The sequence below is a fragment of the Pelmatolapia mariae genome, linkage group LG3_W (assembly GCF_036321145.2).
Source record: "Pelmatolapia mariae isolate MD_Pm_ZW linkage group LG3_W, Pm_UMD_F_2, whole genome shotgun sequence".
Taxonomy (NCBI): Eukaryota; Metazoa; Chordata; class Actinopteri; order Cichliformes; family Cichlidae; genus Pelmatolapia; species Pelmatolapia mariae.
In genome coordinates this window covers 71,008,533-71,032,566 of record NC_086229.1, presented here as the reverse complement: position 1 = coordinate 71,032,566, position 24,034 = coordinate 71,008,533, and the positions used below count along the sequence as shown (strand labels likewise).

General features: G+C 39.6%; 2 long non-coding RNA genes across 2 annotated transcripts; one reads left to right on the top strand and one right to left on the bottom strand.

The window, feature by feature from the left end:
- Window positions 1-12,433: 12,433 nt before the first annotated feature.
- On the bottom strand, window positions 12,434-14,586 carry LOC134618281 (uncharacterized). Its single transcript, XR_010091892.2, has 6 exons — window positions 14,451-14,586; window positions 13,691-13,802; window positions 13,277-13,379; window positions 13,014-13,165; window positions 12,865-12,897; window positions 12,434-12,560 (listed from the first exon to the last, which is right to left on the bottom strand). It is a non-coding gene; the product is annotated as an uncharacterized LOC134618281 (long non-coding RNA).
- Window positions 14,587-21,796: 7,210 nt separating this feature from the next.
- Window positions 21,797-23,812, top strand: LOC134618274 (uncharacterized). The gene is made up of 6 exons (XR_010091891.2): window positions 21,797-21,837; window positions 22,526-22,637; window positions 22,949-23,037; window positions 23,151-23,302; window positions 23,418-23,450; window positions 23,755-23,812. It is a non-coding gene; the product is annotated as an uncharacterized LOC134618274 (long non-coding RNA).
- The last annotated feature ends 222 nt before the right edge of the window (window positions 23,813-24,034 follow it).

Sequence of the window (24,034 nt, the reverse complement as noted above, 5' to 3'; positions counted from 1 at the left end):
TATTGAGCTGTTAACTTTGGTCACCAGTGAACAAACAGAATTTCATTCACAACATTTTTCCTTCAAGCAGCAGATTTTCCTTTGTGATTAAATCTCTCACATTTGTGTTTGTCAAACAGGTGAAAATCCTACATGGTTTCCTGGTGAAACTAACTCTAAGAAGATGTTCAGACCTAAACTGTGTCAGGATGTTCTTAGTCAACACTGAGCTTCCATCCACCCACAGAGACAAACAGCACACACACAGGAAATTCCAGCAGAGTGATCCACATGTTTCCACATCTGCATCTGCAGATCTGACTCTTAGACTGTTGTGAAGTATCCACGGGTGTTTCCTCTTAGCAAACAGAGAGCCCTGGTTTGAGTTTGGGGAGTTTGAGACAGCACTGCCACCATGAGGTCAAACTGAAGCACTGAATGTGATTATTCTCACCCAGCAAGCTGCTCATAGTTCGCTGGCTCGAGCTAGTTCCTGTTTTACTTTGATAGTTTATTTTCCTCACGTGCCATTTTACTTCCTGTCTTTCCACATATTCAATTTCCTGGAGGAAGGAGGAAGTGATGTTGCAGCAGCTTCACTGCAGAGTTAAAGAAGAGGAGCAAGGAGAGTGAGGATTAAGAGATAACGGCACTGCTCTGTCTGTCTGTGAGGAATAACGGAGAAGCGGGAGCAGCTTCATTTCTCCATGCTGAGCTCCAGGTAGGAACTCCTGCTCCTCCGTGTGTCACCTTCATTCACTGTCTGACAGCTCGGACACACGTAGGAGGATAAACAAGGGTCGAAGAAGCTGGAAAAGACACACAGTTCATGTAACAGTGTTTAAATAATGATAATTGGAAGTGTCCATGGAACTGGTGTCAGACATGGAGGAGATGTATGTAGTAAGAAGGCCTCTAACAAGTGAAAAGAGGGATTTCTGTGATCTCACACTTCTGTTTAATCATTTCTTGTAGTCTGTGCCAAAAGCATTTTGTTTGTTTTTAATAATCTGCCATAAGTACAATAAACCAGCAACATTTACCCCAAATATGACATCTGAGATGTTTCAGCATGGAACAGACAGGAAGTCTCTATTTCCACTTTGCTCCTGTTGTAAAATGTTTAAAGCAGGGATTTCAGAAGAAGGTGAGCAGCTCTATGAAAGACAGAAAGAATATCCATGTGAAAACGCCTCCAGTGTAATTGTAATGAGGGGAAAAGAGAAAGAAGAGGGAGGTCCTTTTCCAACAATTGGAGACCAGCTAAAAATAAAAGGGGGTGGTTGCCAAGGAGACCAAAATGTAAGTGCAGCAAATAATTTATTTACAAAAATAATAAAAACTCAAATCAAGCCTCATCTATTATATACACATGTACAACAGTCTTGAAACAGATGCTGTAGCACCAACCATCCCTCTTTTCACTTGTCAGAGGCCTTCTTACTGGTTACAGCTTCTTCATATCTGACACCAGTTCCACTTCCAGAGCCTTGAAATCCGTCTGGCTTCTCCATCCTGTTGCTCTTCTGAAGCTCTCTTGTCTTAAGCTGTGTCCCAAAACCTAGGCCGCATCCTTTGGAGGACCCGGCCTTCGTGGTCTACGTGGGCCAGGTCCTTCAAAGACCGAGGCTGTGAAATGGGACGGTCCAGCCTTCAGATTTGCATCACCGCTGTCTCGGTGGAGTTTAATAAACTTGGCCGTCTGCTCCTTGCTATCTAAAATATAACAGGACACTGGCGTAAATTCTCAACCATCTCACACTTCTGTTTAATCAGTTTTCTTTTTGATGTTTATTCAGCTGTGTGAAAACCAAGGAGGAACCCACCCGGGGGATTAATAAAGTTTTATTTTATCTAATCTAATCTAATAACTTTAATTTCAGCCAAACCGATTTACTCATGAACAAATAAAAAACTGAAAAAAGACAAACAATAACATTTTGTCCACTGCAGTGACCACTAAAGGCTTAAAGGACTGCTCTTTGCTCTCGCAGACTGGACGTCCTCTGTGTGGCTGAGACCTGTCCGACTTTTTAATTCAGTTATTTTTCTGAACTTTTGTGCGATTAATGTGGATTTAAACCTAGTAATGATGTAATCCAGGAGTTTTCTGAGGTTTTAGATGAATGTGTCCCTAAATATGACAACATTTCTATAAATGAGATGAACAGTTTAAAGCAGATCCTTTCTCTGTTATTTAAGTCCACGCTGTTAACACCAGCTGAGATTTGGAACTGAAATTAGATGAATAAACAGAATGAATTTATGAACTAAGAAAGCTTTTCTTTCTCATTGAACGAAAAAACTGTGATCAACAGTTTGACTTTAAAGATAGTAAAAATGCTCCAGTTTAATTTGTGTCCATCCAAGCAAAGATCTGCAAGTTAAAATTCTTTCAAATGTTCCTTGAATTTCAGTCCTGTGGTTCTGTGGAACAGCGAGGAGTTCATATGTTCAACCTTAGAGAGGAGAGCACAGCGAGCAGACAGGGGAGTTAGGGTGAACAACAGCAGGTCATATCTGATCAAGGGTGGGCTCGAACCGGAAAACTCAAGTTTATAAAGATATAAACAGTGCAGAGCTCTGCTGTGCTGTAAGCCAGGGAGAGCTTATGTCTGCTAACTGAAGTGTGGAGAACACAGATCCATTAGAGAGCAGTGTAAGTGATCCATGCAGAGAACAACATGAAGAACATGAAGAACATTTAACAGACTGTGAACAAGAAGGTGAAGCAGAGCTGATGATGTGAGGACACACACACTCTCTCTCTCTCTCTCTCTCTCTCTCTCTTCAATAAGTCTTGAAAACACATGTGATTGTGTGTGATTACAGAGACACACAGAAAGGTTTCACTTACAGTTTTGGTCAGTTTGTGATTTATAAATATCACTGTGTGAATTCTGCTTCTGATTACATTACCCAGATAGCAAGGAAACATTGAAACAATGTTGAGTCAATATCAGGCGACGTCATTGAATCAACGTTGAAGTGTGACTTTGACCTAACGTCACTCTTGCACCCATTTTTAATGTTGAAACAACGTCAGGTTTTGATGTTGAATCAATGTTGAAACCTGACGTTGATTCGACGTTATATTTTCTAATACTGTTGACATTGAAACAATGTCAGATTCTGATATTGAAACACTGTTGAGCTATGGTGTTGATTTTCCTCTTTCGCACAGTTGTTTTTCATTAAAACAACAGTTAAATCATGACTGGAAATCTATCTTTCTTTATAGTTATTTTAACCAATACTAAACTACTGCATGTTTCCATCAATACTTAAACCACCTAAACACATGCACTTATTCCTCAAACTGGACACCCTTTATAAAAATCAAATGTCTCACAATGTATCATGCCAATAATAATATCCTAAAATAAGAAAGCATTGCATGTGATGTAACAGAGAAAAAAAAACTAAACAAAAAAATGTCAATAGACATGTTTCGTTAGCTAAATACTTTATTAAAACACAGTTTTCTATTTACATTTATATTTTAACATAACTTTATAGTTTTTACTCCGGGATGGGGACGGATGATGTGCGTCCTGCGCCACCCAACGGTCTGGGGCGTATCGGAGCCATTTCTGCACCGCTTGTGCAAAGACAAACTCTGACATAGAGTTTGCCCCTAACTGCTGCGTCAGGCCATCTAGGACAAAAATACACACACACACACACACACAAACAAAACCATAAGTGATGGTGTAACATTCTGCATTCAAGTATTAGTTGTTCTAACTGCTAAAAGTGTTTGCTAGTTTTTGCCTGTCACATATATATGATATTTGTATATGTAGCTTGCCATCACCAGTGTGTGAATGTGTGTGTGAATTGGTGGATGACTGAATGTGTAAAGCGCTTTGGGGTCCTTAGGGACTAGTTAAAGCGCTGTACAAATATAGGCAATTTACCATTTATACCATGTAAAATCTGAAATTCCAAGATGTTCGAACTTGCCTTGTAATAGTGGCCTCACAGAGTCTCTGGAATCTACAGAAAACAAATCACAACAAGATGACATTCAGGAGTATAAACTGGTGTTTTGAAGACAAGTGCACAATGATATTGTGATTCAGCTTTAAAACAATTTTAAAAGCATACCATCTATAGGGAAGGCCTCGACATCAGACTCTGCATGCTGGGGAGATCGCAAAGCTGTGTCGTTTGGAGTGTTCTGCCGGAGTGGCGAAAGGTGCCGGAAGCTGGGAGGAGCATTATGATGCCTGCTGTCAGTGGGCTGGGGGGAAGACTGCGGAGTGGTGAGGGCTGTTTAGAAAAAGATAAATTTTTTAAAGTATTTAAGAATACAGACAACTTGTCAAAAGTTTCCTTGTGTCACACACAGATATGTACACAGGCACTAGACATTATTTTATTACCTGGTATTTTCACTCGAGGGGCCTGGGGAAACCGTTTTTTTGTGGGCTGCTCATCCTCTGAGTCACTATATGTGTACAGGGGATTTGGTCTAAAGAAAAGAGTAGAAAAAGTTCAGAAGTAATTACAAATGTGCTTTTGGCATATTTTTTCCTAAAGTTACAGTTTGATTTATAATAACAAACACACAGGAAACGGAGATGTGCAAGAAGGTGCAGTATACAATGAATTTTTGAAGTGCACAACTGTACATGCCTTTGCATTTTAAAAAAAAAAAAAATGCAAAAGCCAAACTTACACTTTTTGGACTATATTATGTGGTTATATTGCAGTATTCAAGCATCACAGATATGTACAAAAGACAAGATTGTAAATTCTTAACAATCAAAGATATGTTTGTGAATAAAAAAAGTTTTACTTGTGCTTTCTTTTATGACTGGTCTGAGTTTCAGCTTCGGACTGAAGGTCAGACGTATCACAGTGTTCACTTAGTCCTATGTGTGAAGGGACAGTTACTGTGTGTGTATATGTATGCATTTAAACACTGAATATACTAAAATTAACAGTATTTTGTCTAAGTCTGCCATTGTAGGAATTCATGGCACCGAGACAAAAATGTGGCGCACAGTGTGACGTCAAAATTGGCGCAGACCTTTGACGCTGCGTTTTCTCCGTTTTTCTCGTTGACACATAAGTGCAAAAACGGAGTTTTCGAAAATATCCACCCTGGCAAGCGTTTTTAGAAATCTAGATTTTCAGTGACCAAAAACGCTGTTTACGTGTGGACGAAAGGTGCAAACGCAATTGGTCGGTGAGCGTGCAACGTAAAGTTTGAATTGAGTGCGAAGTGAAGCGGGTGCTCTCCAATCATTAAAAGTAACAAAGTCCTTGAACACATTTATACAGTTACCTTTACGTTTATCAATCATATATCACAGATTTAGAATTTTTTGTAGTATTAAGCAACTACAGAGCGAAAGTCTGGTTCAAGCGCCGAGGCGACGGCAAGAACAAAGGAAACCTCGAAGCGTTAAAGCTAGCTTTGTAAGGGAATATAACGAAGAAATTATGAAACGAAAATGTTTTCTTTGTTGATATACTTTGTTCGCAGTGCAATTTATTTGTTGCCGGATTGTAAGAAGTAGACACAATTTCGGGCTCCCACATTTTGTGGGAGCAACGTAAATAACAGTAAAAAACTTGTTAATGTACAAAATTAACGAGTTTTTTTTACTGTTATTGAAATGCAAACATGGAAATAACGAGTAGAAAAAAATCATTCATTCTTACCTTATACTAATCGTGGTGCAGGCCAGTGCAGTGCATGAACTGATGCCTTCTCCGGTCAATTCCGCTGAGAGTAAATTAAATGTCCCGCTCTACTGTAGAAGACAATGGCCGTTTATCAATGCCCAAGTACGCGAGTACGTACTCGCGTTCTCGGTGAGTACGTACTCGCAGAGAACGCACGGGAGTACGTACCCGCCGAGAACGCGAGCACGGACTCGCGATATGTACAATTGGAACACCTGCGTACGTGATGATGTCACAGGTCCGGAGTTTTTATTGCCGTCCCCTCCTAATTTAACTGTGAGTAACATGTTATAAAGCTTAACTTTAATCACAGCCAAACCGGTTTACTCAGGAACAAATAAAACACTGAAATGAACCAAACATTAACATTTAGAAGTGATCTAAGAGACTTATATATCATTTTTAACCTCAGTAGTGAAACCTCTATTAATAAAAATAGTGTACATGTACATACGTGTACATACCTTAATAAAAACAAGCAGGTGAGATGGTAGAACGCTTTTATTTCTATTCTAGTGGACACTCAATACTATAGACAGCTGCTGGGGTTTCTTTAACCTGAGTAGTGAGAAGACCGCGAGCGGTGCGGGGGGGGGGGGGGGGGGGGTTGAAAACGATGTGCCGGGAGTCCGCTGTTCAGTTTTGGACGAAATGCATTCTGGGATATATAGCTGTCCCAAGTCTACACCGATGCATGCTCGATAAAACGGGCGGATCGAGAACACATCCGGGACTTTTTCGCGTTCTCGGCTTGATGCGTACTTCGAATTGGAACAGTACTTGGTCTCCGACTGATGACGTATCACGAGTACACGAGAACGCAAGTACGCACAAGTACGCATATTGATAAACGCCCACTGAATACCTGGAGGGATGTACCAATGTGAGAGGGGTGCTGCGGAATAGTCCAAGTGATCGCTGCTTTAATTTCCCGGTCAACTATACATAAATTGCACGTAGACACGATTTTTTTAAAGCTGGTGAACTAGACCAAGTCACTGATAACAAATGAACAATAAATCTACTTTCTCTGGTACTTTATACCCGATCAGTTGCAATGCAATTTAATGCTCAACTACAAATCGATGGTTTTTGATGGTGACCGGAGCCGAATGGTCGTCAACTATAAATAGACGTTTTCTCGACGTTGTTGTTGTCACCTGGTCGACTACAAATAGATCAAATATCAATGACAAAAAAACAACGGTAAATCAACATTGTTACAACGTCCCTATAGTAAGACCGTCGGTTTACCACAGTATTTCAATGTTGTTACAACATTGGCATTTCAACCCCGACCATATATGACGGTTTGGATGAAAAATCAACATAGATTCAATGTCGTCTTGCTATCTGGGTATGAATCAAATCAAATCAAAATTTATTTCTATTGCACATAATAATACAACAAAGTTGACCAAAGTGCTTCACAGTTGGTCAGAGTAATAGAATAAAGCAGAATAAAAAAAGAAACAGGTAAAAGGAAGGCAGGAAACGGCCACAAAATAACATACTAGTTTGAATCAAAGCACACAAACATATTTTTCACAGGTAAATCTGTAAATCTGTCTCAGCAATGCAAAGCCCCCAGTCCCCAACATTAGCATGGAGGAGAGGAAGGCACTCACATCACTTATTAATGACAATAATATCATCATCCTTCCTGCAGACAAGGGTAGTTGCACAGTTTTGCTAAATCAGAAAAACTATCATCAGAAAATTTTGTCACTGCTCAGTGACACAATTGTATTTTCTATTTGTAGTGAAGTAGATTCTGGGGTAGGATCTTACATGATGTCCGCGAATGCATCACTAACATCCACAGCTGACAATTAGCGGGCTTATAAGAAACAGCTGCGCTTCACTACCAGACGGAGGTGTTTGGCAGTCTTGTCCGTCCAGGGTGGCTGAGAGCTAAGCACTGCAGATCCCTCCAGCAAAGCTACTCAGTTTAGTAGTGATGGCAGATGAAGCTTCATGAAGCACTGAAGCTTTTCATCCAATTGGTTCACCCCAGCGCAAAGCTTCGTGAAGCTTCATTTGCTCTAGTAGGACATCTACTGGACGTGAAAATATTAGTTGCCATGAATTTGCAGAGTGTGGCATTTTGCACACAGCCTGTAAATGTCAACAACAAAAGGAGTGTGTAAAACATCTATATTGTAGTGATGGCAGTATACTGTGTATATTTATACTGGCAGTATGGAAAATGATCATTTGGAAATGCTTAAAATGGAAATGATCATTTACTGTGAGGTGTGGTTGGGGTATGGAAAGTGGTTGTGCTTTTGTAACGTTGAGGTATGGACAGCTACACACTGAGGCTTTGAGCCTCAGTCCTGCCTCTTCACATTTTATTCTGTAAAAACTACATTGTCCCTGCTTTTATGACCTTTTTAGTGGGGAGAACATAACTAGGATTTAACGATTTAACATATCTTTTAATTCTTTTGTCCTCCACAATGCTAAATGGCTGGTGAAGCGAGATTGATCAACTGCAGACCAGAAAACAAACGACGGAGGCCCAGACAAGTGCAATTAAACGATGAGTTTATTGACAACAGAGAACAATCATCAGCATATGGCTTATTTGCTCTGACAAAAATACACTGAGTTCTGGTTTTATAGCAAAGAGGATCACTCCCCCACGTACACGTCAAATACAGTTCAAAAATACATTGTTTGCAGACAAGGGTACATCATGTACATCTTAATAACTATAAACAGACATATAACTTCTCCTTTCTATATCAGTTACCTTTTAAGGTGATAAACTTCAAGCTCCAGGGTCCCTGAAAGTTAATTATGGACCCTCGTCACCAATCTCTAAGTAGACAGAATTACAGCAAGTCTCAAATAAGAAGCAGAAGACACTTGGGCCTTCGCTCAGGCCTGCTACTAGATTTAATATGTGTACTGTAAGCATGCATGCAATTAACCTGCTATGTTCTCATCTTCCCTCAACATGTATCACCTGGACACTCTCACCAGTGAAGCTTAAAACCCTTTTGGACGGAACATCAACTCTAAACAAGCACAGTTATGCATTGTGTATAAATGAACTCAACCTGTGAATAGAGAGGTCACTGTGATGACAAACATATTCAATGCAATATGAACCCTGTAAGAAATATTACTATTAAAATAATACTGTAAAACATGTTATTAATGCAGTCATCATAAGGCAGATTATATGATAGCAATAAAAGAATCTCTAAATCCCAACACTGGGAGTCCTCAATCTCCATGCTAACCAGGTCTCCATCTATTTGAGATTGTTCTCCTGAGGAAAGACAATAAAAACAAAGCACAAATATAAATATCACACACGTAACTTATTACAGTTGTATAATATTGTTCTATCATTTAGTAACATGACTGCATGCTATATTATCATGGCATTTGATGGCTCACCTGGTCTTGCTCCACAATCCGTGTTCCCCTTATTCTCATGCAAAGCTCTGTTGTGCCTGAGCATGGATGAGGTGTTGTTGTTATATCCCAGCTCCCTGGCACATAGCAAACACTTCACCTTGTACAAAAGTAAAGACAGCTTAACATGAATTGTATTGCACCATCAGTATTATGAAAATACATCATCTGTAGAAATGTACATACCTTGTTGGGAGGAATAAAATCAAAATGTTCCCACACAGGGGAGGACATCCTCCTCTTCTTAGCTGGCTCCATTCTCTCCTGACTTTCTCTCCTCACTCTCATAAACCTCCAAACTGTCTCCAAACTCTCACTAACCGCAACTCTCCATCAAACACCCACATTTTGAGTGAAGTCTGAGGGGTTTATATCGCTGTCATAGCTCGCGGCAAAGTTTGAACCGCTTCATGAACCAGTCACGTGGTTTAGCCGGGCAGCGAGGCTTTGGACGTCATCATTTTCAACTCCTCCCATAAATGAAGCAAGCCTCGATACGCGCATCTCGGAAACGCCCCCTCCATTACTCGACACACGCTTCGAAGCCTCGATACAGAACGTCACATCACTACAGTTTAGTTTTGCCCTTTAGAGAGTGGTAAGTGGGACTCTTGCGTTATCATAATGTGGCATAGTAGGGTGGGCCTTGATGACTGTTTCCCTCTTTTGTTGCAGGATTGTGCTATACTCCTGCTGTCTTGTCTTATGCTGTTTTGTTATGTGATGCTTTTATAGAGAACAATGACTTGGGGTGTATTTGTTTTATGTAGATCTTTTAATTTGTTTAACGGTCCATGCTTTGTTTTATTGCTTTAGTGGAGGTTCGGCCGCTTATTGAGGGGCTAGGCACATGAGGTGGAATCCCCTCCCTGATGCATGCGAGTGTACACACTGGGCATGGGTAGATTGGACCATTTAGAGTTCAGTGTGAGTGACAGTGAGGTCTGCAGTGAAATTACACGGGTGAGTAATTGGTGGCACCCTTGGCACTCCTCCCTGTAGGTTGCCTCCTCAAGTGGCCGGTCTCCACTATTTTGTTTAGTGTGCGTGTGTGCGGGGTGGGGGGGTTGAATTTAAATATTTATTTACCTTCATTTATTTTGAAGGTTTTGTCTAAAGTCAGTTCTTGTCTACAACAAGGTTTACAAAAGTTTCCAAAAACTCAGTGAACGAGCAAAGATGAGAGGAACACAAAGTAAAAGGTCAGAGGGAAGCAGAACATGTTCTCATGTTTATTCAGGTTTGCTTAATGAAGTTTAGACAATAATGATCACACTGATGATCTGACAGTTTCCTTCTGTCCCTCCTCTGAGGTCAGAGCCTGAAGATGTTTCAATCAGACACTCTGAAGCTCTTTGAGTGTGGAGAGAGTAAAACATGTGACATCAATGTCTCAAAGTCACAATAATAAGAAGAACGTTTCTTTATCAAAGTCACATCACATGTTACAAAGTGCTGTCCCACTGCTGTGTGCACCATATGAACATGTGACACCATCTCAGTGTTTAAGTGTTAGAGTGAACTCCTCGTCCTCCCCTTCAGTCTGAACCAGGAAGTGATGTCAGCACAGATCAGAGTTTTTCCTCTTTAACTGAATGTTGTAGGTGAAACCTTTAATTCAATTCAATTCAATTTTATTTATATAGCGCCAAATCACAACAAAAGTCGCCTCAAGGCGCTTTATATTGTACAGTAGATCGCACAATAATAGATACAGAGAAAAACCCAACAATCAGAGGACACCAGTCAGCTGCTCTGTGGTTCTACAGCCTGTGATTCCAGTTTTTACAGATTCAAGAAGATCTGAGGCCGACTCAATGATCTGCTGTGAGAACACACTCACATGTGACAGAAACCCTCAGACTGACACTGATCACAGCTTCACTTTCTCTGAAAGCAGCTTTGAGCAGCAATCAGCAGGATTCTGGTGAACAGCTGTTCAGGTTTAGGACGGACTCGGACACTGAGCAGTGACTGTTTGCTCATCTGGACTCTTTGTGTTGTTGTTTGATAGCATCACTGTGTCATATATCATGTACTTTATCTGCATTATACTTTCATAACTAGTTTCTGTAGTTGTGCTCTTGCACTGATTGTTGTGTGTGTGTGTGTGTGTACTTGTGAAGCAGCCCTGCATCAATGCATATAACTGATGTGCACATGTCCAACAGAAGAAGGTCGTCATCGTCTGTCCTGTTCCTTATTCTGTCATTATTGCTCCCAGAAATGTGTTATTATTTCAAACATGTGAAGCTGAACTCTGACACATGACATCCCAGATAGCAAGGAAACATTGAAACAATGTTGAGTCAATATCAGGCGACGTCATTGAAGCAACGTTGAAGTGTGACGTTGACCCAACATCACTCTTGCACCCATTTTTAACGTTGAAACAACGTCAGGTTTTGATGTTGAATCAATGTTGAAACCTGACATTGATTCGACGTTATATTTTCTAACACTGTTGACATTGAAACAATGTCAGATTCTGATATTGAAACACTGTTGAGATATGGTATTGATTTTCCACCTCTTTCGCACAGTTGCTTTTTATTGAAAAAAACAAAAAACCAAAAAAGGTCAATAGACATGTATCATTTGCAAAATACTTTATTAAAAGACAAAGTTTCCTATTTACATTTCTATGTTTCACGTCACTTTTTATTATTTACTCCGGGATGGGGATGGATGATGGGCGTCCTGCGCACCACCCGTACGATCTGGAGCATATCTGAGCCATTTCTGGACTGCTTGAGCAAAGACCAACTCAGACATAGAGTTCGCCCCTACCTGCTGCGCCAGGCCATCTAGGACAAAAAATAGACACACACACAAAAAAAGGGAATTAGAGCACATGAATAAGCTCTTGTTAATTGTCTTCAGCAGGGAGAAAGTATGTAAACTCCTAGGCTGATAAACATGAAAGTCACCAGGCGGAAATCAGCAAACTGCCGCATTTGATTCCCAAAGAGCTATAAGCTGAAAATGTGATATGTCTTAGCATGGTGTGCCGTGTATCCTTTAAAAAAAAAAAAGAAAACATGGGTCCTCGGGCTGTGCAAAGTGTACAACCCGAGGACAAAACAAGCCGAAGACCAAAGACTCCATCTCCAGATTAACCGGACATGAAAGTCTTGTTATTAAGAAAGACAAAGTAATATAGCAAAAAACAGACATAGGAAATGTGAAATGCACCCAGCACATCAATTGATCCCTTTATTGTTCACTTTGGGCTCATAAAACTACAATAAATGTTAAAACTTACCAAATATGCATCTGCACAGCGCTGTCTCTTTAAATGCCCTTTTTTGCTTTGTCTGGTCCTTGTTTTTTTTTCCCTGCCCAGTTGAGTACAGACGCCAGCTCCTTTGTAATGGCATAAACCATTACACGGCGGACTCGCACCTCCAGTGTGGTCCAGCAGCACCAATCAACGCAAAGCGTCTCACCTATAGACACATTTTATGAGATGGAATTAGCGTGTCTCATGTCTTAAATGTGTATGCAAGTGCTTGTGTGTTTACTTCATGTAATTGATGATAGAAACATGTCATTTAGTTTTCCCTAAAGCCTGATTTTCAAGTCATACAAAGAATAAACCAAAGTATTGGCAGTGCAATGTATTTCTATTCCCTTTTGTTGGATATTCATTTGTTAGTTCTTGTAACTGCTAAAAGTGTTTACTAGTTTTTGCCTGTCACATATATTTGTTATACCATGTAAACTGTGAAATTCCAAGATTTTCAAACTTGCCTTGTAATAGTGGCTTCACAGAGTCTCTGGAATCTACAGAAAAAAAAAATCACAACAAGATGACATTCAGGAGTATAAATTAGGTTTTTTTTTTAGATAAGAGTACAATGACATTGTGATGCAGCTTTAAAGCTTTTTTAAAAGCATACCATCTATAGGGAAGACATCAGACTCTGCATGCTGGGGAGATCGCAAAGCTGTGTCGGTTTGTGCCGGAGTGGCGAAAGGTGCCGGAAGCTGGGTGGGGCATTATGATGGTTGCTATCAGTGGGCTGGGGGGCAGACTGCGGAGTGATGAGGGCTGTTTAGAAAAAGATCATTTTTTAAGTATTTAAGAATACAGACAACTTGTCAAAAAAGTTTCCTCGTGTCAGACACATATGTACAAAGACACTAGACAGTATTTTATTACCTGGTATTTTCACTCGAGGGGCCTGGGGAAACCGTATTTTTGTAGGCTTTCCCCACAAAAAAACTCATCCTCTGAGTCCGTATATGTGTACAGGGGATTTGGTCTAAAGAAAAGAAATTAAAAACGGTCTTAAGTAATTGTAAATATGCTTTTGGCATATTGTTTCCTAAAGTTAGTTTGATTTCTAACAACACACACAGGAAACAGAGACGTGCAAGAAGGTACAGTATGCAATGAATTTTTGAAGTGCACAAGTGTACACGGCTTTGCATTTTTAAAAAGTTTACAAACTTCCACTTTTTGGACTATATTATGTGGCGATATTGCAGTATGCAAGCACCACAGATATGTATAAAAGACAAGATCATAAATTCTTAACAATCAAAGATATGTTTGTGAATAAAAAGGTTTTACTTGTGCTTTCTTTTAAGACTGGTCTGGGTTTCTTCTTCGGACTGAAGGTCAGACGTATCACAGCGTTCACGTGGATATCTCTGAAGACTGCGTTCTGCTTCGTGAAATGTGCCTGGAAATACAAACACAATGTACGGCCAGACATACATTACGTGTGGACAAAAGGTGCAAACGCATAGAAAAATCAGCGGTTTCAAAAATACGCTGGTACGTGTGGACGTAGCCTTATTCATTATTCAAGGCACAAACGGAAAGTCATGTACGCGTGCAACTTAAAGTTAGGTGAGCGTGCAACGTACAGTCACGCATGCTGCGTGAGCATTCAAACTGAGTCTAAAGTTTTCGTGTGCGCATTGAAGCGAGTGCTCTCCAATCATCAAAAGTAACAAAGTCATTGAACACGTTTATACAGTTAACTTTACGTTTATCAATCATATATCACAGATTTAGAATTTTTTGTAGTACTAAGCAACTACAGAGCGAAAGTCTGGGTCAAGCGCCGAGGCGACGGCAAGAACAAAGGAAACCTCGAAGCGTTAAAGCTAGCTTTGTAAGGGAATATAACGAAGAAATTATGAAACGAAAATGTTTTCTTTGTTGATATACTTTGTTCGCAGTGCAATTTATTTGTTGCCAGATTGTAAGAAGTAGACACAATTTAAAAAACTTGTTAATGTACAACATTAACAAGTTTTTTTTTATGTTATTCAAATGCAAACATGGAAATACCGAGTAGGAAAAAAAAATCATTCATTCTTACCTTATACTAATCGTGGTGCGGGCCAGTGCAGTGCATGAACTGATGCCTTCTCCGGTCAATTCCGCTGAGAGTAAATTAAATGTCCCGCTCTACTGTAGAAGACAATGAATACCGGGGGAGGGGGGGGGATGTACCAATGTGAGAGGGGTGCTGCGGAATAGTCCAAGTGATCGCTGCTTTAATTTCCCGGTCAACTATACATAAATTGCATGTAGACACGATTTTTTAAAGCTGGTGAACCACACCAAGTCATTGATAACAAATGAACAATAAATCTACTTTCTCTGGTACTTTATACCCGATCAGTTGCAATGCAATTTAATGCTCAACTACAAATCGATGGTTTTTGATGGTGACCGGAGCCGAATGATCGTCAACTATAAATAGACGTTTTCTCGATGTTGTTGTTGTCACCTGGTCGACTATAAATAGATCAAATATCAATGACAAAAAAACAACGGTGAATCAACATCGTTACAACGTCCCTATAGTAAGACCGTCGGTTTACCACAGTATTTCAATGTTGTTACAACATTGGCATTTCAACCCCGACCATATACGACGGTTCGGATGAAAAATCAACATAGATTCAATGTCGTCTTGCTATCTGGGATCAAACAGCTCAGCCAACCAGTCACACATTTAAATGTAATGCAGCTCTTTGAGTGTTTGTAAAGATAATAAATACAAAGGTCAAAGGTCAGGCTCACGTGAATGAGGACAAAGCTTTAGTTTCCATCGCCAAACATTAAAGTAATATATTAGTCGTTGGAGGACATGAACACTTTCTGTGTTTGAGCTTTTTAAAATGGTATTTTTTCAGTGCAACATTATGTGACTTCACACTGACACAAAGATTAATATACTGCACTAGATTTACATATTAACACTGCTGACATCAGCACATGATCTATAAAACCTGATGATGTCATCAGGCTGACATCAGCATGATGTCATAAAGACGTCATAAAACATCAGTTTTAGTAGAGCCTTCTCTCCTGTAGTCTGAGTGTAGCCATGATAACAGTGAGAGAGCACTGCCACCGTGAGGTCAAACTGGAGCATTGCAGGTAATAATTCTCAGCCTGAAAAATGTTGGAACATCAGATTTGGTTTTATCAGAGTTAAAGGCAGTAATTAGGCTCCAACCTAGTGCAGAGGGTACACCTGATGTTAATAAAAGCCTTTCTATGCAGCCTTGAATAAATATCTATGTAATATCAGCGCTTTATGCTCGAATTGAAAAGCACTTTATGAAACTGGTCCATTTACCATATTTAATGATTTGGGGATGAGACAAACTCCAGGCTTCACACCTGAACCAGCTAAATGCCACTATTTGACTTTTTTATTATCACAGTAGATACCAAACATGCATCTGTACCAAAACTGAATTCAGTTAGCTGTTAGCTTGTTTTTGTGTAATACATACTATTAGTCATTTTTATGTGTCCCATGATTGATAATCAGTCGGGAAAAGGACTAAGATGGCAGTCACTGGACATAGTGGATTTATGAGCTAAAGACACGATTTATAGGTTTCATGGTCTGACTGTGTGGATGCTGAGGGTGTAGCTGTCTGATATTCTGATTTTTCTGTTTGTCTGTCACAGTCGACATTTTGTTGGAGATGATGTATTTGAATATGAAATAACTTTAAAATTCTAAACCCTGACAAAATATAGTTTAACATGAGTTTTTGAATCCATGTTCACAGACTGTCTCGTTTGATTACAAATTTAAAATAATAGTTGAGAGCAGTGAGTTCAGTTGAGTCAAAGTCGAATGGACTGAGAAATCTCAGTGCGGACCATCTTTAAACAGAAGCTCTGTAATTATAATGTTTTCTTCTAATCTTTAGTTTTTATTTTTATTTTGAACATTAGCATGCATTCTACAAATGTATTTGCCAATTGAAATAAAAGAAAGTGGAATGATGTTTAAATAAATTTTAGGCCACAAACTGGTTAATAGCCAAAGTGAACATAGTGATGTCTTACACTATAAAGTTTGTGAGGGGAACCGGCCTAAAACTGCCCTAAAAAGACTGATCCAGGAGCAACTGGCTCAGTCTTAAAGCAGTGATTGGTTTGTGGTTTGTCCTGGTCCCTGCTCACGTTCTGTATTAAGGGCTCATTTTTCCTTTTTCCTTGTTGTTGGTCTTTGTTTGTCTCATATGTGGGTAAATCTGTGTGTGTGTCAGATCTCAAAAATAAAAGAAACAACATGTTTCATTTTCATTTCTGTGTGACTGTAAGACCAGCCACAAGTGATTCTACAGTGTTTCTGTTTTTACTGTTAGACAAACTAAACAACAGGAGAGCCACACATGTACTGCTCATCTCTTCAAAATAAACCGTGTTAGATGGGGAGGATGTGGGTTACATGAAGTTTGAAGGCAGGCAGGCAAGAAGATGACTGAACTAGAGTAACTACAAAAGTTTGAGAGTGACAGCATGGGAAAGTGGTCATGATGTAAAGAGCAGAAAGAAACTAAACACCTGTGAAAAGAGGCAGATGACTGACTACAGATCTGCCTTATTGAACTTTGGACTAAATCATAAAAAAATAACTCATCTTTAGCTGCTGCAAGTAAAGAGTAGAAGGGAGTGCTGTCCTTGTAGAATCAGTGCCTGATATATTCAGTTAGGAGATTTTTAAGCCTAATCTTAAAAGTAGAGATAGTGTCTGTCTCCCGAATCCAAACTGGAAGCTGGTTCCACAGAAGAGGGGCCTGAAAACTGAAGGCTCTCCCTCCCATTCTACTTTTAAATACTCAGGAACAACAAGTAGGCCTGCAGAGCGAGAGCGAAGTGCTCTAATAGGGTGATATGGTACTACAAGGTCATTAAGATAAGATGGGGCCTGATTATTTAAGACCTTGTATGTGAGGAGCAGGATTTTGAATTCAATTCTGGATTTAACAGGAAGCCAATGAAGGGAAGCCAAAACAGGAGAAATATGCTCTCTCTTTCTAGTCCCTGTCAGGACTCTTGCTGCAGCATTTTGGATTAACTGAAGACTTTTCAGTGAGTTTTTAGGACATCCTGATAATAAAGAATTACAGTAGTCCAGCCTGGAAGTAATAAATGCATGAACTAGTTTTTCAGCATCACTCTGAGACAGGATATTTCTAACTTTAGAGATGTTGCGCAAATGGAAGAAAGCAGTCTTACATATTTGTTTAATATGTGCGTTGAATGACATGTCCTGGTCAAAAATGACTCCAAGGTTCCTCACAGCATTACTGGAGGCCAAGATAATGCCATCCAGAGTAAGAATCTGGTTAGATACCATATTTCTAAGATTTTCAGGGCCGAGTACAATAACCTCAGTTTGATCTGATCTGGCATCGTTGTATTTTTACTGAGTTGTATATAGCACTTGTATTCTATTTTTATCTTATTGCATATTTTATTCTATTTTATTCTACTGTATATAGTATTTTATTTTATTCTATTTTGTACAGTTGTATACTGTATTTATTCTTATTTTATTTTATTCTAATTTTTGCTTCATAACTTTTGCACTGTCCACTTCCTGCTGTGACAAAACAAATTTCCCACGTGTGGGACTAATAAAGGTTATCTTATCTTATCTTATCTTATCTGAATTAAGAAGCAGAAAGCAGCCATCCAGGTCTTTATGTCTTTAAGACATTCCCGCAGTTTAACTAATTGGTGTGTGTTACCTGGCTTCATGGATAGATAGAGCTGCGTATCATCTGCATAGCAGTGAAAATTTATTCTATGTCTTCTAATGATACTGCCTAGGGGAAGCATGTATAATGTAAATAGAATTGGTCCTAGCACTGAACCCTGTGGAACTCCATAATTAACCTCAGTGTGTGAAGAGGACTCTCCATTTACATGTACAAAACAGAGTCTATTAGATAGATATGATTTAAACCACTGCAGCGCAGTACCTGTAATACCTACAGCATGTTCTAATCGCTGTAATAGGATATTATGGTCAACAGTATCGAACGCAGCACTAAGGTGTAGCAGGACAAGCACAGAGATGAGTCCACTGTCAGAGGCCATAAGAAGATCATTTGTAACCTTCACTAAAGCTGTTTCTGTGCTGTGATGAGCTCTGAAACCTGACTGAAACTCTTCAAATAAGCCATTCCTCTGCAGATGATCTGTTAGCTGTTTGACAACTACTCTTTCAAGGATTTTTGATGTGAAAGGAAGGTTGGAGATTGGCCTGTAATTAGCTAAGACAGCTGGGTCTATTGATGGCTTTTTGAGTAAAGGTTTAACTACAGCCACCTTGAAGGCCTGTGGTACATAGCCGATTATTAGAGATAGGTTGATCATATTTAGGATCGAAGAATTAATTAATGGCAGAGAGCAACTGCCACTATCTTTTCCCAGGAATCTCCTGGCACCGGTCATCTCGGGAGTTTCGTCCTTCTACTCCCCAACAGTTAGCAGATTACATAGTGAAACATTGTTAAGCAAAGCTAAGCAGTTTTCACAAGGTCATACTGACACATACTTGTGTCACAGTCTGGCTGAAGCAGACTGTATGGAGTGAGGAGTGGACCCAAAATGCAGACACGAATGAACATGAAACAAAACTTAACTGCCGTGTGCTGTAAACACATGAATTCTCTGTATACTGCACTAAAGAGGAGGCAGCATTTAGTTGTAAATGGTTGTTTTCTGCACTGTTTTGTCTGTTTGTCTCTAACTGTAAACAGATGTGCTGAGAAGAAAAGTGAAGAGGAAGAGTGTTTGATTTGCAGTAGTATTGCGGAGGCATGGTCAACACTCTATTCATTTTTATTAAGAAATAATATATTTTCCACTGAGCCTGGACTCAGCTGGTTTCTCTGTTTGTTAATGTTACACTGTAGAAAATGATGGGCTAACTCGTCTCCTGTGCAACATATTTATTTTTGCAGAAACTTCAAAAACAGAAACAGCAGGTTAACAGTCTGAACGCGGCCTCATAACATACTGACTACACTTCTGCACAGTGTTACAGTGACAATAACACAACAAACCTGCACTGTAAAACAGCACCACAGTAGTACTGAAACAGTTCCTGTCAGAGTTTTACCCCTGATACTGCTGGATAAACAGAAACTCACTCAGGAACGAGGTCACACAGAGCTCAAGTTTTCACTCCCGAGACAGAAGCAGTTGTCTCCAACCCACTTCAACTTGCTTCCCGCTGCAGGTTGTTTTTATTGTTTACACACATGAATACTCATAAAGCTTGTTGCTGCATTAGATAAAACAAATTGCTATATATGGTTACAAAGTGTGTTGTGCAAGCGTGGTTATACGATGTGAGTGCAGCCCTCCCAGGATGTTGTTGTTATCTTGTCAGGTGGCTTCCTTCATTGAGTAGAGTCTGTCCTTCTCAAGGCTGCTTGTTCCCTTTATGGAGTTTGTGCACGTGCTCCGTAGCTCAGCCTGGTTCTACATTTAGTCAGCATTTCCATTTACACAAGCACCTCATGACATGACACATTTATTCTGTTTAACAAAGGCTTGTCCATAAGCTCATGATTTTACTGACGTTATGTGCATCTCTCAGTAGTTAGCTTACATCCTTTAAACTCACAAAGACATGAAACAGTTCTCAGATTCATTACCATGAACACACCGGACTATGAGTCCGCCATTTTAGCTACACGTGGTGGTGAATCATCTTTACAAACCTTTAAACTCATGAATTCACTCTTTAGTTTGAGATCTGTTGCACTGTAAGACACTTGTGTTCAATTACTACTGTTGTCTATTACTTATATGTCATTTCCAACCCAGGTTGAGGAGCCTCAATATTCTCAGTAGGAACCTTGTTTGAATATCGGGACACTTTATGTTTTCTGTAGATCAAGAAACCAACACCGACAAGAAGAAGGAGAACAACAACGATCAGTCCGACAAATCCTGCTGGTAGACCTGCAGGAGAGAAACAAAGTGTCATCTGTGGATGGAGGTAAATGATGAGTAACTAACAGAATAGAATCCATTTCCTCTTGTCATGGTTCGGATTTGAGGTGGGGGACAAACGACTGCAAAGTCCCAGTAGATGTCAAAATAGTGATTTTATTAAACACATATATATGTGGGGAAGATGAGCATCATCACACTTCCAAAGCCAATCTCCCTCCCCACAATAACAGATGAACAGTCATATATATATCAGTTGATGAAGAACATTATGCGTCAAAGCAGTTGGATTTACTGTAAATCTAAGTATCAATTCCCGTAATCCAAGAACATTCCAGTACATCGGACCTTGGAGACCCTTCACTCCCTACTCCAGATGTTCCCTGTTATTGCTAAATGGTCACGTACACCGGACAAGTCACGTAGCAGTTTTGAGCAAAACAAGTTAAGATACGGTGTGTGTATGTACAGGCCCAACCATGTGTCTTGTCCTCAGTGAACCTCTTCCGAGTCATCTGTTGTCGGGCAGATTCCCCTACAGCAAGTTGTGCTGGGCCCACAGGCCTCCATGCTGTGATTTTATTATATGTGATGTGTTGTATTGTAAGCAGATATGGAATCATCTTAACTTTACCTTAACTTTCTCACTTCCCCGCAACTTCAGACCCTCAATTAACAACTCTCTAATAAGCAATATGGATAACATGAATACAGTTAAACATGCAATGACAGATCATTATGTGATTAAGCTACCACCTGAAATACAGACTTGAAATACAGACTTTAATGTAACATCAACAGCTTCAAAAATGCTCTGATGAAATGATAATGATGAATGATAAGTGATGCAACAGAAACAATAATGGTTATGAATACCCAGATAGCAAGACGACATTGAATCTATGTTGATTTTTCATCCGAACCGTCGTATATGGTCGGGGTTGAAATGCCAATGTTGTAACAACATTGAAATACTGTGGTAAACCGACGGTCTTACTATAGAGACGTTGTAACGATGTTGATTCACCGTTGTTTTTTTGTCATTGATATTTGATCTATTTATAGTCGACCAGGTGACAACAACAACGTCGAGAAAACGTCTATTTATAGTTGACGATCATTTGGCTCTGGTCACCATCAAAAACCATCGATTTGTAGTTGAGCATTAAATTGCATTGCAACTGATCGGGTATAAAGTACCAGAGAAAGTAGATTTATTGTTCATTTGTTATCAATGACTTGGTCTAGTTCACCAGCTTTAAAAAATCGTATCTATGTGCAATTTATGTATAGTTGACCGGGAAATTAAAGCAGCGATCACTTGGACTATTCCACAGCACCCCTCTCACATTGGTACATCCCCCCAGGTATTGTCTTGTACAGTAGAGCGGGACATTTGATTTACTCTCAGCGGAATTGACCGGAGAAGGCATCAGTTCATGCACTGCACTGGCCTGCACCACGATTAGTATAAGGTAAGAATGAATGATTTTTTTTCCTACTCGTTATTTCCATGTTTGCATTTGAATAACAGTAAAAAACTCGTTAATGTTGTACATTAACAAGTTTTTTACAGTTATTTACGTTGCTCCCACAAAATGTGGGAGCCCGAAATTGTGTCTATACTTCTTACAATCCGGCAACAAATAAATTGCACTGCGAACAAAGTATATCAACAAAGAAAACATTTTCGTTTCATAATTTCTTCGTTATATTCCCTTACAAAGCTAGCTTTAACGCTTCGAGGTTTCCTTTGTTCTTGCCGTCGCCTCGGCGCTTGACCCAGACTTTCGCTCTGTAGTTGCTTAGTACTACAAAAAATTCTAAATCTGTGATATATGATTGATAAACGTAAAGTTAACTGTATAAACGTGTTCAATGACTTTGTTACTTTTGATGATTGGAGAGCACTCGCTTCAATTCGCACACGAAAACTTTAGACTCAGTTTGAAAGCTCACGCAGCATGCCCACGTGACTGTACGTTGCACGCTCACCTAACTTTAAGTTGCACGCGTACGACTTTCCGTTTGTGCCTTGAATAATGAATAAGGCTACGTCCACACGTACCAGCGTATTTTTGAAACCGCTGATTTTTCTATGCGTTTGCACCTTTTGTCCACATGTAATGTATGTCTGGCCGTACATTGTGTTTGTATTTCCAGGCACATTTCACGAAGCAGAACGCAGTCTTCAGAGATATCCACGTGAACGCTGTGATACGTCTGACCTTCAGTCCGAAGAAGAAACCCAGACCAGTCTTAAAAGAAAGCACAAGTAAAACCTTTTTATTCACAAACATATCTTTGATTGTTAAGAATTTATGATCTTGTCTTTTATACATATCTGTGGTGCTTGCATACTGCAATATCATCACATAATATAGTCCAAAAAGTGGAAGTTTGTAAACTTTTTAAAAATGCAAAGCCGTGTACACTTGTGCACTTCAAAAATTCATTGTATACTGTACCTTCTTGCACGTCTCTGTTTCCTGTGTGTGTTGTTAGAAATCAAACTAACTTTAGGAAACAATATGCCAAAAGCATATTTACAATTACTTAAGACCGTTTTTAATTTCTTTTCTTTAGACCAAATCCCCTGTACACATATACGGACTCAGAGGATGAGCAGCCTACAAAAAAACGGTTTCCCCGGGCCCCTCGAGTGAAAATACCAGGTAATAAAATACTGTCTAGTGTCTGTGTACACATCTGTGTCTGACACAAGGAAACTTTTTTGACAAGTTGTCTGTATTCTTAAATACTTAAAAAATGATCTTTTTCTAAACAGCCCTCATCACTCCGCAGTCTGCCCCCCAGCCCACTGATAGCAACCATCATAATGCCCCACCCAGCTTCCGGCACCTTTCGCCACTCCGGCACAAACCGACACAGCTTTGCGATCTCCCCAGCATGCAGAGTCTGATGTCTTCCCTATAGATGGTATGCTTTTAAAAAAGCTTTAAAGCTGCATCACAATGTCATTGTACTCTTATCTAAAAAAAAAACCTAATTTATACTCCTGAATGTCATCTTGTTGTGATTTTTTTTTCTGTAGATTCCAGAGACTCTGTGAGGCCACTATTACAAGGCAAGTTCGAACATCTTGGAATTTCACAGTTTACATGGTATAACAAATATATGTGACAGGCAAAAACTAGTAAACACTTTTAGCAGTTACAAGAACTAACAAATGAATATCCAACAAAAGGGAATAGAAATACATTGTACTGCCAATACTTTGGTTTATTCTTTGTATGACTTGAAAATCAGGCTTTAGGGAAAACCAAATGACATGTTTCTATCATCAATTACATGAAGTAAACACACAGGCACTTGCATACACATTTAAGACATGAGACACGCTAATTCCATCTCTTAAAATGTGTCTATAGGTGAGACGCTTTGCGTTGATTGGTGCTGCTGGACCACACTGGAGGTGCGAGTCCACCGTGTAATGGTTTATGCCATTACAAAGGAGCTGGCGTCTGTACTCAACTGGGCAGGGAAAAAAAAACAAGGACCAGACAAAGCAAAAAAGGGCATTTAAAGAGACAGCGCTGTGCAGATGCATATTTGGTAAGTTTTAACATTTATTGTAGTTTTATGAGCCTAAAGTGAACAATAAAGGGATCAATTGATGTGCTGGGTGCATTTCACATTTCCTATGTCTGT